The sequence below is a fragment of the Scomber japonicus genome, chromosome 5, assembly GCF_027409825.1.
Source record: "Scomber japonicus isolate fScoJap1 chromosome 5, fScoJap1.pri, whole genome shotgun sequence".
Taxonomy (NCBI): Eukaryota; Metazoa; Chordata; class Actinopteri; order Scombriformes; family Scombridae; genus Scomber; species Scomber japonicus.
In genome coordinates, this window is record NC_070582.1 from 22,300,917 (window position 1) to 22,315,309 (window position 14,393).

Genomic DNA, 14,393 nt, shown 5'->3' on the forward strand with positions numbered 1-14,393 from the left:
TGAAGTGCATTTATCCCTTTTTAATGTCTCTGCCTGCATTCTGCCTATCTGTCATAGGTTTCATTACATCACTCTACCATTATTTCTGTGGCTGAATTCGCAGCTACAGTCCTTTAGCTGGTTTTACTGGTGCACATGTGCTGCACAGCAGTTTCCACTGGGTCCCCCTCCCAGCCCATTTCATAAGTACTGTAATTCTGGAGTCTGTATCGTATTTTTGCATTATAAATCAGCCAGAAAAGGCTGCATGAATTATTTAGCAGGGCTACAGGAAATTCTATTGGGGCTAAAGCCCCCTAAAATAGGTCTGGTGACGCCACTGCTTGGCAAGAAGCATTAGTGATTTTTTGATGCTCTCTTTCCACGGTCAACAAATATTTTCTGTCTTTCATTTTTAAAAACACATTAATGGGACTGACTTCACTCAGTTAATGATTGAAACTCTGCTGAATATGAACTTTTTTTGTTAAAAGTGACTGACAGAAGCTTTGGCCTTCACACTACATGGCATAGAGAGGGGAGGATGATGAGAGATTGTAGAGTGAGAGACGTGTTTGACAGGGGAAGGTCGCCATGTATTCTATTCTTGAAAGAGAGAGGGAGAGGGAGAAAGTGAGCGAACAAGACAGAGAGATTAATGAGATATAAATCAAATCAGGTCACTTCTTGATAATGCCAGCAATCTTGCAACTGCTCCAAATATAAACCAGAATCCTTTATGGATTCCAGTGTGGGAAGGATACCAACCACATCCATCACATGCCCTCTCTTTTCCTTCTCTCCTGCCTCACAGCATAAACATGCTAGACACATAGTGACTGGTGAAATAAATAGATTGGATGGAAGTAGACTGTAGTTATCATATGGACATATTTTGCAAAAGTTGTTTTGTCACTCTTTATCTTAACTACTATGTTATGATTTCATGGGGTAAGGATGGGACACTCCCTCTTCCCCTTGAGCCAATGTCAGTGGCTGCTGTGTATCTGCTGAGACCTTGGTATTTATTTATTTATTTTTTATTATTTTATTTTGAAGTTCAAAACAGTGCATTATTCTGTATGACTCAACTGCTTTGCTCCTATTTGTAATTAACTGTATTTTATTTTTAAGTATTATTTGTTGTCTGGATGACACACTGTTTTCAGCCTTAGAATCCAATTGAAAAGAAAGCATGATTATTATCACAATTATGCTTAAATTGTCTCCACAAGACAAAGTAAAGATGATAAAAGAGACTTGTATTTCTCTTTCATTTATTTGTCTGTATTCATACTAATCAATCTCTTTTGTTTATTGGTCTTTCATTTACTTACTTATTCCTATAATACCCCATAATGAGTTTGTTTAGAGCCTGTAACATACAGACCATTTGTAAAGTAATTTATTTTTAATTATCTCCTGTAGCACACTCCTAGCAACATGCTGTATATAAACAACATGTACAATCATTTCTATAACTGGGTTTCAGTAATTAATACACAGCTTTCATAATTAACTAAGGGTCATCTGCAAATAACCTCTGCTCTCCTCCACATAGCATTAGCCACCTACACACATTAACAGCAGCAAACTTCCTCAGTAAGCGCTATATTGTATTCACTGTATATGATCCCTCAATTTGCACCAATTAGTCACATTTTGGTCAGCGTCGAGAGTTGTCACTTACAAATCATTATATATACTACTGGTACTGATTTTCTACATTGTGTGAGTGCTGCAGAATAAAATGGATTTCTTCTGTGACTCTTTGTTGATATTAACTATAATATCAATATCAATGTATATAGATAGATGGTAGATAGATAGATAGATAGATAGATAGATAGATAGATAGATAGATAGATAGATAGATAAGTCATATATTAACTTTACTACAACTAGCTGAACGTGTCAATATTGGCTTCACTGTATAAATGTTAGCAGCATACATACCTTATATATATACCTTTTGTACAATGTAAAGTTATAACATCTTAAGTGCAATATACAGTACTGTATGTATAGGGAGTCTCTAAAATTGCATCATGTGCAGTAGTGTATGAATTTTGTGTGCCCTGCTTTCGCACTGCTTAAGATACACATCAATACACAGATTTTAAGCCACTACTGAATAATATTTTTAGGAATGTTGAGAAGAAAAATAAACTAGATGGTCATACTGTAGCTCTTTTTCAGCGTCTTTTGTTTTAACCAGCTAAGCGGAACAGACAAGCCGGGTACTTTGAATTGGTGCTAACTAGCCAAGTGAGACAAACTGACAGCTGCTCCCCTGCCCACAGCCTGACATCCTTCCACTAAAATCTTGTCTGTCTCATCCATAACACGATGGTGAAATGAATTTCATTCATCTAACAAACACTGATTTAACCAGAAATCCCTGTGCATGAAGGTCTTTTCGGAAGTTACTGTACATATAGTTGAAGCAGCTCAGAGGTCTACCCTGTTTGCTTTTCATGTTTTATATAAATCAACAGATCAAATATGTTCATTGACAGAATGCATATAAATAAAAAACTCTTGCTTTAAGATATTAACCATTTCTATGCTTCTGAGATACCAGAAAAGGTGTATACAGATATTACATTAAAATCTGGCAGTACATGTGCAGGGATAACCATGCTGCTCAATGAATCAGTGAATCTTTTTTTCTGTATTACTGTATCAGTTACCATAATGAAAAAAAGCACAAACAACAACACACAATTTAACACCATCAGACAAATAACATAAATTAGTTTAACAATCTGTTTAAAATAAACAGATATTCAGTATCTATAACTTTAGGCCCATTTGGCAAGAGATTATTTCTCAGGAGATAGTGCATGTGCTCATCAATCATTTTAATTCTGCTCAAACTGGATATGTGTTTCATTCCCTTTGCACACAGTTTAAGTTCTGTGAGGAAGCACAAAAGGTATTTTACTCATTCATTTCATTTTCTACCAATAAATGATGTTATGTGTGCTACAAATATTTAACAAGTAACTAGTAGTGCTTGGGCACATATCGGGGACACTTAAGGGCACTGTTTTCTGCTCTACCATGTGTCTTTTGTGGTCCGCAGGCACTCTGGCATGCAGGGGATGGAATCATGGGTGGAGATGATCATGGGTGGAGATGATCAAAATAGAAACTCTTAAAGGGCTCATGCATCTACATGCAAGATACAACAAGTCTGCACCCACACTAATGAGCTACATACTTTACACAGAATTTTTTTTTTAACTACACTTTGTCCAAATACCAATACAAGATACAAATACCAGTATATATATAAAGATACACACACATACACACACACACACACACACATAGTAATATAGAGTGGAACACGATATAGTAACAGAAAAAGCAACATTCTGACAAAGATGAACTATTGTATGCAAAACATCTACACTCAGGCTATTTACTGTTAATTATACGGCAGAGTACCGGCTCATCCTCAGGATTTCCAAGCATGCTTGATTAAGAACAACTCAGAGGGTTATTTCCTTTGTCTCATTTTGCAGCTGTAGGTCATTGTTTAACTCACTGTATATATCGTGTATACATGTGGTGGTTACGTTTGTAATTACTTATAAACACAAGCATTATCAAGAGAAGAGTTACTGTCTCAATTTACCTTTTAACCCTCTTGCAGAGTTCTTTCTTCAAGTTTGATAGATGGTCATTGAATTTGGATGAAAGAGTAGACTGACTGCTGACTTTACTTACCTTTCCTCTAGGTCCAAACATACGTTTCTGTCTCTCTGTGCTTCTTTATGCAATTGCACCTCTCTGTGCACATTGATGCACCTTTCTCTATTTTTAATGAGGCCATTGTTGGTGAAAATGCTTTACTTGTGAGTCAACGTTTCAGTATGTTAGGGCGAGAGCAGTGCGTCACCAGAGCTTGATGAGGACAGTGTGTCATTACTGTAGGGCACCACACTTGCTATTCAGGTGCTGGCCAGTTCTACACAGAGACAGAGAGCAATTGGCCTCCCCTGCAGTCAGAAAATGACCCATGGAGTGACACATTTTCCTGACAAATGAGCTGCAGTAATTTCAATTGGCCTCTTCGGACAGAAGTGCATCCTCGACCAAGAGCCTGTTTAAGGCCACTGACATTGAAAACATATGCAAGGATACATACATCTGCATGAGCTTACACGCACGACTTAAGTATGCACATGCAAAAAAATCTTGAAACAGAAATTACAATACAGTAATGCTAATGTTCACACCCATACTTAAAACATTTTTTGCACACAATGTTTTGATTTTCTACTACTTCTGTTGAAAATGAAGGGATTTGTATACATGACAGCACAGACTTTCAACAGAAGCTACGTACATGACAGATTTCTTGTTTCACAGTGAACAGCATGATGTGGGGAGGGGGGGTGGGGGGGGGTTGTTGATGACAAGAGGTATAGATAAAATCATTCTTCACCCTGCTAACATTTTGCAGAGGCTGTGGGCAGAAAATGGCTGCTAACTATTCTTCAAGGATGTAGGATGAGGGTGTCTGTCTGTTATACTGCTGTCACTCTGGTGTCTGGTTGAGGTCAGGGTTAGCATGCATCACTTTGAGTCTGACAAAATCACACAGAGGTCACTCTGAGGCTGTGAACCCGGACATCCAGGCATCATGGTCTCTCTGTGATTGAGTTTGTGCTTGAGAGAAGGTGTGAGATAAGATGGAGATAGAGACTGACACTGATGATATCTACAAACCAGAGAAAACACAAGAGGCTATAGTTTCCTGAAATGTGTTATATTCTAGAGTCTAAGTCTGTTGAGAATGAATGTGTAAATTAATTTAACAGTTGTTTAGTTTAATTCCGTTGCATTTGTAATTCCTCTGGACTGACACAATCCAGGAGCCTAATGACTGATTAACACAATCAATAACGGTTGTGCTTTTACGGCAAGACGTAGAGTGAAATACGAAACAAGTCAATGACTTAAAACAGCAGAACTGGATGTTTGGAGAAACACTTAACCTCTGCTCGCCTTCTCTGAACATATGACTGATTTTAAGATCCGTTTAGTGTTGACATGTTCAGGGACACATGCTTGTAACGTCTCCTTGATTGATGTGTCAGTTTACCTTTATACATAGGTTGGACTGAAGGTCAGCTCTACAGAGGATCTGTTACGAGAAGGTTGGCAGTAAGAAAAGCAGTGAGTAAAGCCAAATGTCAAATGAAATGCTGGATACATCTTATATTGTTAAGATTGAGAGTTTCTTTACAATAAATAATTATTTGCAATGAATGAAGTGACCCCAACAGCTTCAGCTATCTGGATAGACCTGAATTATTTAGTAACTTAATATAGTGCATCACTAAATATGATAATAAATAGAAAAAAGGTGCACAGTCATGGTTTAAGTTTAAGTTTTACTTACAATAGTGATTTTCTATGTTGGAAGATTATGGAACTAGTGTTAAAAATATCCCTTCTGTTTCTTTCATTGATTAGACACACCCTAAACATAACATATGAGATAGAAAATTGCTTTTACGATATGCTGCAGCTCATAATCTCTGAATGCTTAGAATGATTTCTGTTTGTGACAATGGCACCCCTGTGTCTAACCACAACTTGAGATTAAACTAAACGGTCGAGCTTGGACAAACAGGATGAGAGAGGAAAAGGAAAAAATGTCATCTATAATTAATGTCTGATCACATAAGCAGTTTGAGTTTAAGTTGCTAATAGGCGACTTTATTTAGTGACGCAGGGAAGAGAAAGTGCTCATTTAAACTAACCACATCATTACTTTGTGCAGCTGTAGCATACTACAAGGTATTAAATTAGCAAACTATCTCAGGCTATCTTTGTCTTATATTGTTTTAATCCATCAAATAGTTTTATAATTAAATCATGGCAGGATTAAAGTAACATTGAACCTCAGATTCAGAACACACAGAGGGCCTTTGTGAGGAGGCGTAGAGTGATGCTTGTCGTGTGATAGACTACTTATGATGTTTTTCATTGAATATATCACCACACGTGAATACATACACTTGGGAAGATGTACCAGTACCAGTCAAAAGTTTGGATACAACTTCCCTTTCACTTCATTGAGAGAGTGTGTCCAAACTTTTGACTTATACTGTATTTCAAAAGCTATTTTAAAAAAATATGTAGCCACAGGAGAAGGTTTCATTTCAGAGGAAATAAAAACATGTGAATTGATTCCATTGCACAAATTCAATATCATATCCATGAAGAAACGCAATCTTCTGCCCTACTGGGATGAGTATAAAAGATGGATAAAACACTACATGAAAAGGAGCTTTGAAGTAAGTGAATCACAAAAGGAAGTATCCATGCGAGTCATATCAAATAAGTTGAATGCCATTTAGCTCTCAAAGAGGTATGGCAATCACCATATTTATATGAGTTTTCAAAGCAACACAATGGAACTTACAGAGTTTCAAACAGGCCAAATAGTCACATCCTGATTTGCTACATTGCCCGTAAAAAAACTATTATTATGAAAAGAACTATTTACTGTGGCAGGGATAACAAACTCAAAAATTATGACAACATATGGGGAACACAGAAAAACAGCATCATCAGCCTAGAGGAGCAGTGCTTGCAAGCAAAAGTGTCCTGACACTACGACAATAGTTCACACCAAAATTAGAGCAGACGTGTAGTAAGGTTACATGCATGAGCTGCAGAAGGACTGCTCACACCAGAGGCGTATTTCTGTGTGTAGTCCTGCAGCCCTCTTTAAGAGGAAAAATAAGGAAAAAAAGCCTGACACGAAGGTGGAATTTCTTGTGAAAATACACTGTTCTCATGATGTGAGCAGAAGTTCCAGCACAGAAACACTGCAGAGAGTCATAAAGTCTTCTTATTTTTACGCTTCAGTAACTTTACATCACACTTTCTTTCCATTTTCTCCACAGCCTCAATCATGCATCGAAGCCATCACATGTCATTTCTCATTCAGGACTGTGCCAAGATTGGGTTCAGCCTAAAAGACTACCAATAAATCCCCATCTATCCCAAAATATTTAATAATATCTAATTGCTAGGCAACAGAGCTGCTGTTCATTGCTGTGATATTTCATAAGATATTCCCACAGTAATCAATATGTTGCTTTTAACAGTGTATTTTGGGCAAAATCCTCTGTACCCAGAAATGCCAAAAGTATTATATGGCTGTATGGGCTGTATGGACATTTTTTGCACTATAAAGGACATGAGTAACTGCATCCGCTCCATACACTAAATGTGCCTGGTGCACACTGTGACTTCAAATTATTGCAAAGAAAAAAAAAACCCTCACCAATTAATCAACACTGTTGTGACATAGACTTAATAAAAACATTACGCTCTGGTTGTCACAAAATGATCATATAAAATATTTGTATGAAGTATTCTGACCTTGGATAAGAATTGGCCTTGTCATTCTGAAACAGCTTGTAGCCAAGACTAATAGACCAACGAACATAAAAAACATGAAAAAGGTGAATAATCTATAGTTGTTGATAGATGCTGTTCCTTCAGATAAGTGGGTGTACAACTGGGTAAAGTCAAAAAATGCCCCTCAAATATACCCACAATACAATTCAATTTCCGCCAGTTTACCATGGTTTTGGATATGTAATGATCCATATGGTTAGTCACCTTTTAGGAGTCATTAGGTTCAGTAACTGTTCCGCATGATCATAAAACAGCCAAAGAATGTGAGGCTATTTTAAAGGACCCAGTGCACCCTACGGTGATTGTTCCCACAAAATGGGCCTCATTCACTGTATATAAATGCTCTTACTTCGTGTATAAAATGAGTGCACATGCAAAATTACTATTTGATTCATGACATGTGCCCAATTTTCAGAATCATTCTAAATTGACAAGCATGTCGTCATTATATTGTTATGCTATCAACCCCTATTTCTCTATATAAGGAACATGCTGTTGAAGTGGAGTAGCAGTGAGGAGAATCTGATGGTGAACATATATACAATCTTTCCCTGCTAGTCAGAAGCAAACAATAGTTTCAGAAGTAGAAGTAAGAAGTAGAAGCTAAACATGTTATTGGCACCACCGTTTAGAGCCTGATTGTGAATCCTCAAAACAGCCTGCATACCTGTTGCACTACTACCACACAGTATGTCCATAACAAAGTAAAACCTTTGTAAATGTGTTATCTTTGTGGAAATCTCTAAATCTCCACTGCTGTGCCAGGTGTGCATCATGTTAGGCTATGAGGAACACTGAACAGTCTGTCGGGTAACCAGCTGCATGTATCATGGACAAATCTGATGGGGGAAATTATTCATGTATATTCAAGTAGGGAAATTTCCAATATATAAGCTTTTGTCATTAATACTATTTTAATATAGTAGTATTTAATCCTAGTAAATAAATTGTGTATTATTAGCAATTTTACATACTTTAGGCCCAATCTTTTTTTTTTTTTAATAATTGTGGTTCCAAATACTGTTTACATTGAATACATTTTAACTATCATTTTTTAAGACTGTGGGAAGTTTATGATTTCTGTGTATGCATGGTATAAGCCACACCTAAATTCAGGGAGGAACATATTGATGAATCCCAGATTTGGGCTTCAGATGTTCATATGCATGTTTTAAGTACAGATTTGTGCGTATTGTTGTGAATGAGGCCCAATGTCCCCATTTTCCACAACAATTATTCCCGCAGACAAGCTGCTAAACAAACTCTAGCATGGTGCCACCAGATCTACAAATTACTCAGTTTTTATGGATTGAATAATAACACATTTGCAAAGGTTCTTAAAAGAAAAGAGGCTTTTTCCATTATGACACTCCAGGGTTTCTGCAATGACTTTTAAAAAAACACTGGGAGGCGAAGGCTTCAATTTTTTACATTGTACACTGCCACGGGATATTATTGAGCATATTTGGTCTCTACGTGCGATATAATGTTACGTTGAAAATATTCAATACAGACCATTCCAATAAATTGTAAGGATGAAACAGTACATTCAGCCTTTTATTTCCTTCACCTAATTCAGCCTTTTCATGATCACAGGGTTTAGGGCTAATCCCGGCATACATGAAACAAAAGAGAGAAACATGCTGGTGATTCATAGTTTCCAATCCACCAGATTTAGACACTATTGGGCTGTACTGTGTTCCCACTGAAATCCCACTAAAAGTCTTCCTCCACTCAAACATTTTTCTTTGTGTTCCTACAGTTGAATGTTTGAACTTCACTGTGATATAAGATATATGTGCAGAGTTTGATACGAGAAGAGTGTTTGCACATTATTCTACTGAAAGTGGAAAGTTTCTTCTGTGCTCATTGAAAATCCAATTTTAAGGGGTGGGCCTACGAGCAGGATTTGTGACATCAAAAAAAGGTTGGTGTCAATACTGGTCCAAAATTCATCTTACACAAGCATGGTGTGGAAACTGGAAGCCTCCCGTGTACAAACATTAAGAATCAACTATCTAAGAATCAAGATATCTAGTCTTCAGTTCAATTTTAGAAATGAATTGTATTTGGATATTTATAGATTCTGGATATTTTTAACGAGGGAGAAAGAGTAGATTTAATTTGAAAGATTTTAACAAGATAATTGAATTGCCTTTCTGGAAAAAAACACATCATACACAAATTATTAATCAAAGTAGAGTATTTCATATACATCTTAAAACATGTCTGGAGGGGATCTTTAAGAAATGTACAGTACAAGTTGTAGTTTGCTAGGAAAAATATCTAATTATATTAATTTGTAATCTATCACAGGGACATAGTTTTTTCTTTGCTTCTTAAAATAGTTTTTCTAAAAATAACCATCTATTGCATATGTCATTAGTCCTCATGTAAAATCATTTGATGGCAGACTGGTCACATCCATTCCTTTTTTATATATTTCTCTACTCTTCAAGTATTTGCCACTCAGCATGTGTCCTTTTCACCGGGAAAAAAGAAGATAACAGGTTAGCTCCTGTCTTCTGTCAAATTGAGTTCTTACCTGCTAACTCAATCACATTTCCAAGCTGTTCTGGTCATCCTCATGTTAACTTCCAATCCACCGTATAACACTGGCCCTGAAAATACAAGAGGCAACAAGGAACTGTAAGGTTACTATAAAACAGATAACCGATTTATTGTGATATGTGGATACTGTTTTACAGGCTTTATGGAATACAGTCTATGAATAATGCACTGTTTTGGAAAGATTATGATGCATCTACATCTACTCAACTATCAAAAATGCAATTTTTTAAACCCCCAGGACAGAATACATCTAATTCAAAATTCTCTTTACTGTTTCTAAATAATCATTGAGTCATCTTGTTAGTTTTCCTTTCAACCACTTCCTCAGCACTCTCTGCTGATGCTGATATTTTAATACCGTGGAGAACCTCTATCTAACAAGAGGGGCTTTACAGTATGTTACTGTACATCCGAAGAGCTCATTCCCCGGGGACGAAGGGAGAGTCAAAGCCATAAAGCCTCACAAACACACCATACACGCATATCCTGCTCACACAAAGATATGTATACACAAGACAGAGGACAGACCCTGAATACTGAATAAATTATGGGGGACAAAAGCAAACGGAGATAAAACTCTCCATCTCGCCCGCCATCCATTAGTGCAGTGCAGGAACAGTGAGTGCAAATAAGTGTGTGTTTGATCCACTGGATGTTTGTTTTAAGATAAGGGTTTTGTCGTCTCTGTCTCATTTATGCAGCATTGCCAGTAAGCACTGTTTCCACATTGCAGTTGAATTACATCCAGATGACTGCCAGCTAATGGCCGTAAACCATTGCAAACAGATCTGCGCACATCTAATGTGCATCAGATGACAAAATAGAAAAGAAGAGTTAGAATGAAACAGAGCTGTTTCTGAGAGGCTGTTTCCCTCATTTTAAATTGTGTTTTGGTGATTCAAACACAAGTTGACAGCCAAGACATACTGCTGTTCACACCTATGTCTGTCATGCATCTCCAGGGTGTGAGCTGACCACTTGTGTTCAGATTCCGTTACTGCCTACATCACTTCTGCTAGAAGGTCAAAGGGCGCTGTGCACAGCTGTAACATCAGTCTGTCGCCACATTTGTTTTGCACAGGCTAATTATTCAATAACCAATATATATTTATGGGCTATTCCGACTGCTGGGATTGACAGAAGAAAGTCTTTTGGCATTGAAATGCTGTCACCAAAACAACCATCACATCCTGCATTGATATATATTTTCCTGTTATGTTCTTTGTGGACACACATTGGGATCCATTGGCGGTTACACTACAGAAGATACTAGGTCAAATGTGTCCCCAATAACCTCAGTAAGTCTAAATGATCGGATCACAATGTGACTTGGTGGTCATTTACACTTGTATTTAGCGCTGTCTGGTCAATCAAGATGCATTTTAAAACAAAGTATAAACAGGGTCTAGATTTTTGGAACTGGACTTTTCAGACACAACAAAAAATTTTGAAATTAATCATGAGTAGTCCAAATTATATCAAAAGTCTTTAATAATAATAATAATTTTATCTCAGTTGCAAGTCTTTGGTGCTAAAGAGAACAGAGAATGCAACTTGTTGAAATGACATTTGAAAATGTTTCTTGTGCCTGTGTTGAATGCTTCATTTTCCCCAATATTGTGTTTTATTTCTTTTGTACTTTTGTTCTTTTGTCCTCCTCAATGGTCTTTCGAGGTAAAATAAAGGTTAATAAAAAGCTGAGATCTTGCAATGTAAAGAGCCAGATGTATTTTTGCTTTCAAGTATTTAGACTCATGTTTCATGTTAATCATGTCTCAAGTCCCCATTGTTGTATTGATAAGGTTGGTGATTTTAGATATACAGTCTATATAGTCTATATATATCTAGTCTGTGTAGTGAAAACAATATGTTAGCAGTAATCATGGTTAGATAGATAGATCCTCTTGTGCAGACAAGCCTTTATTCTCAACAAACCTCATGAAAAGACACTTGCCTTTCAATACTTTCCGACAGTCTAGCCTGTCTTTGTCACAGTGCCTGAAGCCTATTTGTTCCAACTGAAGAAGGACATCTATGAAAATGGTTAACTAACATAATAACAAATTTATTTATTTATTTGAAAAAAGGCTCATCGATGGGGTCATGTAGTTTTTTGCAGATGCTAATCAAATAATGTATTTGTTGGGGATTATTATCAGGCATAGATGTGGAGCTCTAGTGAGTATTTACGGCAGCAGGATGGCATATTTAGGATCGACTCAAATAAACTACACTGTTCACCACAATAAATAACCATGTCACCCAGTGCAACAATGTGGCTCATTGATGTGCTTTTTCATCTGTCTTAGACAAATAAGCTAAATTAGGCATTAGCTACTGTGCACAGTGAATTAAATCAACAGTGAAACAATCCTCATTAATTCACTGTTGATTTGAATCCACATCTGAAATCTACAATATGACATATCTCAATAACATTACAATAATTACAAAATTATTCAAAATAGGTTGTCAAGACTACCAGATCATTTATGGTATACATATGTGTAAAACAAAATCAACACATCAGTGCAGCACACAGGAAAACTATCCAACGTTCTGGAGCAGAAACTTAACCAAGAATGACAAATTATGCCCACAAAGTGGATGATGGCGATGATGGATATGGGCTTTGCCGTTGTAATCATTATCATTGTTGTTATTATCAACAACATCAATTACTGTACCCCACATACAGAGACAGATACACACATACATAGACAGATACACACTCAAAACACTGTCTGGCCTTCCTTCTTCTTTGACAAAACACTATTTATTATTTTCCAAAGTATGTTTCCAGTCAGTGTTTTAGAATGTGTCCAAACAAGTTTTTTTTTGTTTAACCTACAGGTTAGCCCACACCTTTGATCACGTACTGTACTTTTTATTAGAATAAACAACCAAATATTGTAATTTCTTTTTTTTTTTAAGAGTGAGAGAGAGAGAGAGAGAGAGAGAGAGAGAGAGAGAGGGAGAGTGGGGGGGGGGGGGGGGGGATGACCTGCAGCATAGGTCCCTGGCTGGATTCGAAGCAGGGACACTACGATTATGTGGCATGCGCTCTAACCTCTTGACAACCAGGGCGCGCCCAATATTGAAATTTACGACTTTTTTAATTTAAAAGATACCAGTATCCATTGTTTTCATCTTAATAAAAAATATCCCTAGTAACACAAAATGATGTGCTTGACTGTGCAGCTGAACACAATTGAAAGAACATGTCCCATAACCCCAGATGGGGAAAAAAACAAGAACAAAAAGAATAAAACTAAACAAAAAAACAGCAAATGTCAAATACCATCAAACTGCATCAGATTAACCCACGCAGGACTTTTATAAGAATGTCTCTGATTTTAGAAAGTCTCACCCAATGCTGACATAGGGTGAATTCGTCAGTGAAGCAGAAAGATGTAGACTCGCTTGATCGCAAAACTATGAATGTCAAACATTGAACTGTCGTAGTTAAACTTTATTTTTTAAAATGTTGCCACGGGTCAGCGACTGTGTGGCAGTAATTACATTTCAAGAAACATTTTATTGTCACCATGTGGACGCTGGGGCAGTGTTTATTGTCTCATCACATCACTTCAACATCAATCAGTCCTATAAACTTCTAGTCGTATCTTTACAGATCTGCAAGATATCAAAGTTCTACTCGGTCCTTTTTTATTCTCTCTTTATCTCCCATGAACTCACAGAGATAAAGTCCCTCTCTCCAAGAGTAGTAGTCCAACAAATCAAGACTAATGTCAGTGCTTTCTACTCCAGATCCCAGCATATTTTGACCTGCAGGTCACACTACATCACCCACTGGAAATGACCAGAAATGCATGTCAGGTTGAATCAATTGGCTGCACAGCCACTCGTTCAATTAAGATCTTGGGTGGGGGTAGTCAGTGTGGTTTGCAGTGTGGTGAGTACAGGCTCCCAAAGGAGCAGTAAGTGCTGAAATCAGCTCAGCTGCCCCTGTCATTTGTCATTATCTAATGGTAAATCCATCTGTGTCTGGTAGAGGGCTCTCTCCAGGCCAAGTCACTAAGGGACCAGACAGTAAGGAAGGAATAGATAGATATATAGATAGATCATGTTTAAATATTGCTTGTGTGAAAATATACACTGATGTTAAAAGACTATACAGTGGCTCTATTCCATCTGATTTTGCTGGCAAAGGCATAAAGATCATATCAAGAAGTTACAAAAAGATCCATGAAATCTCTAAGGTTTGCTTTGACGTGATGCAAATTTGCATTGGGATTCCAATCCATATTTTTCCATTAAAAAAAGTCTAAGGAAGGCGATGGTGACGAGATAAAATAAATTAATGGACTTAGAAAATACGAATTAAGATGGAATACAATTATCTGGAACAAAGAATGCAATTTTGT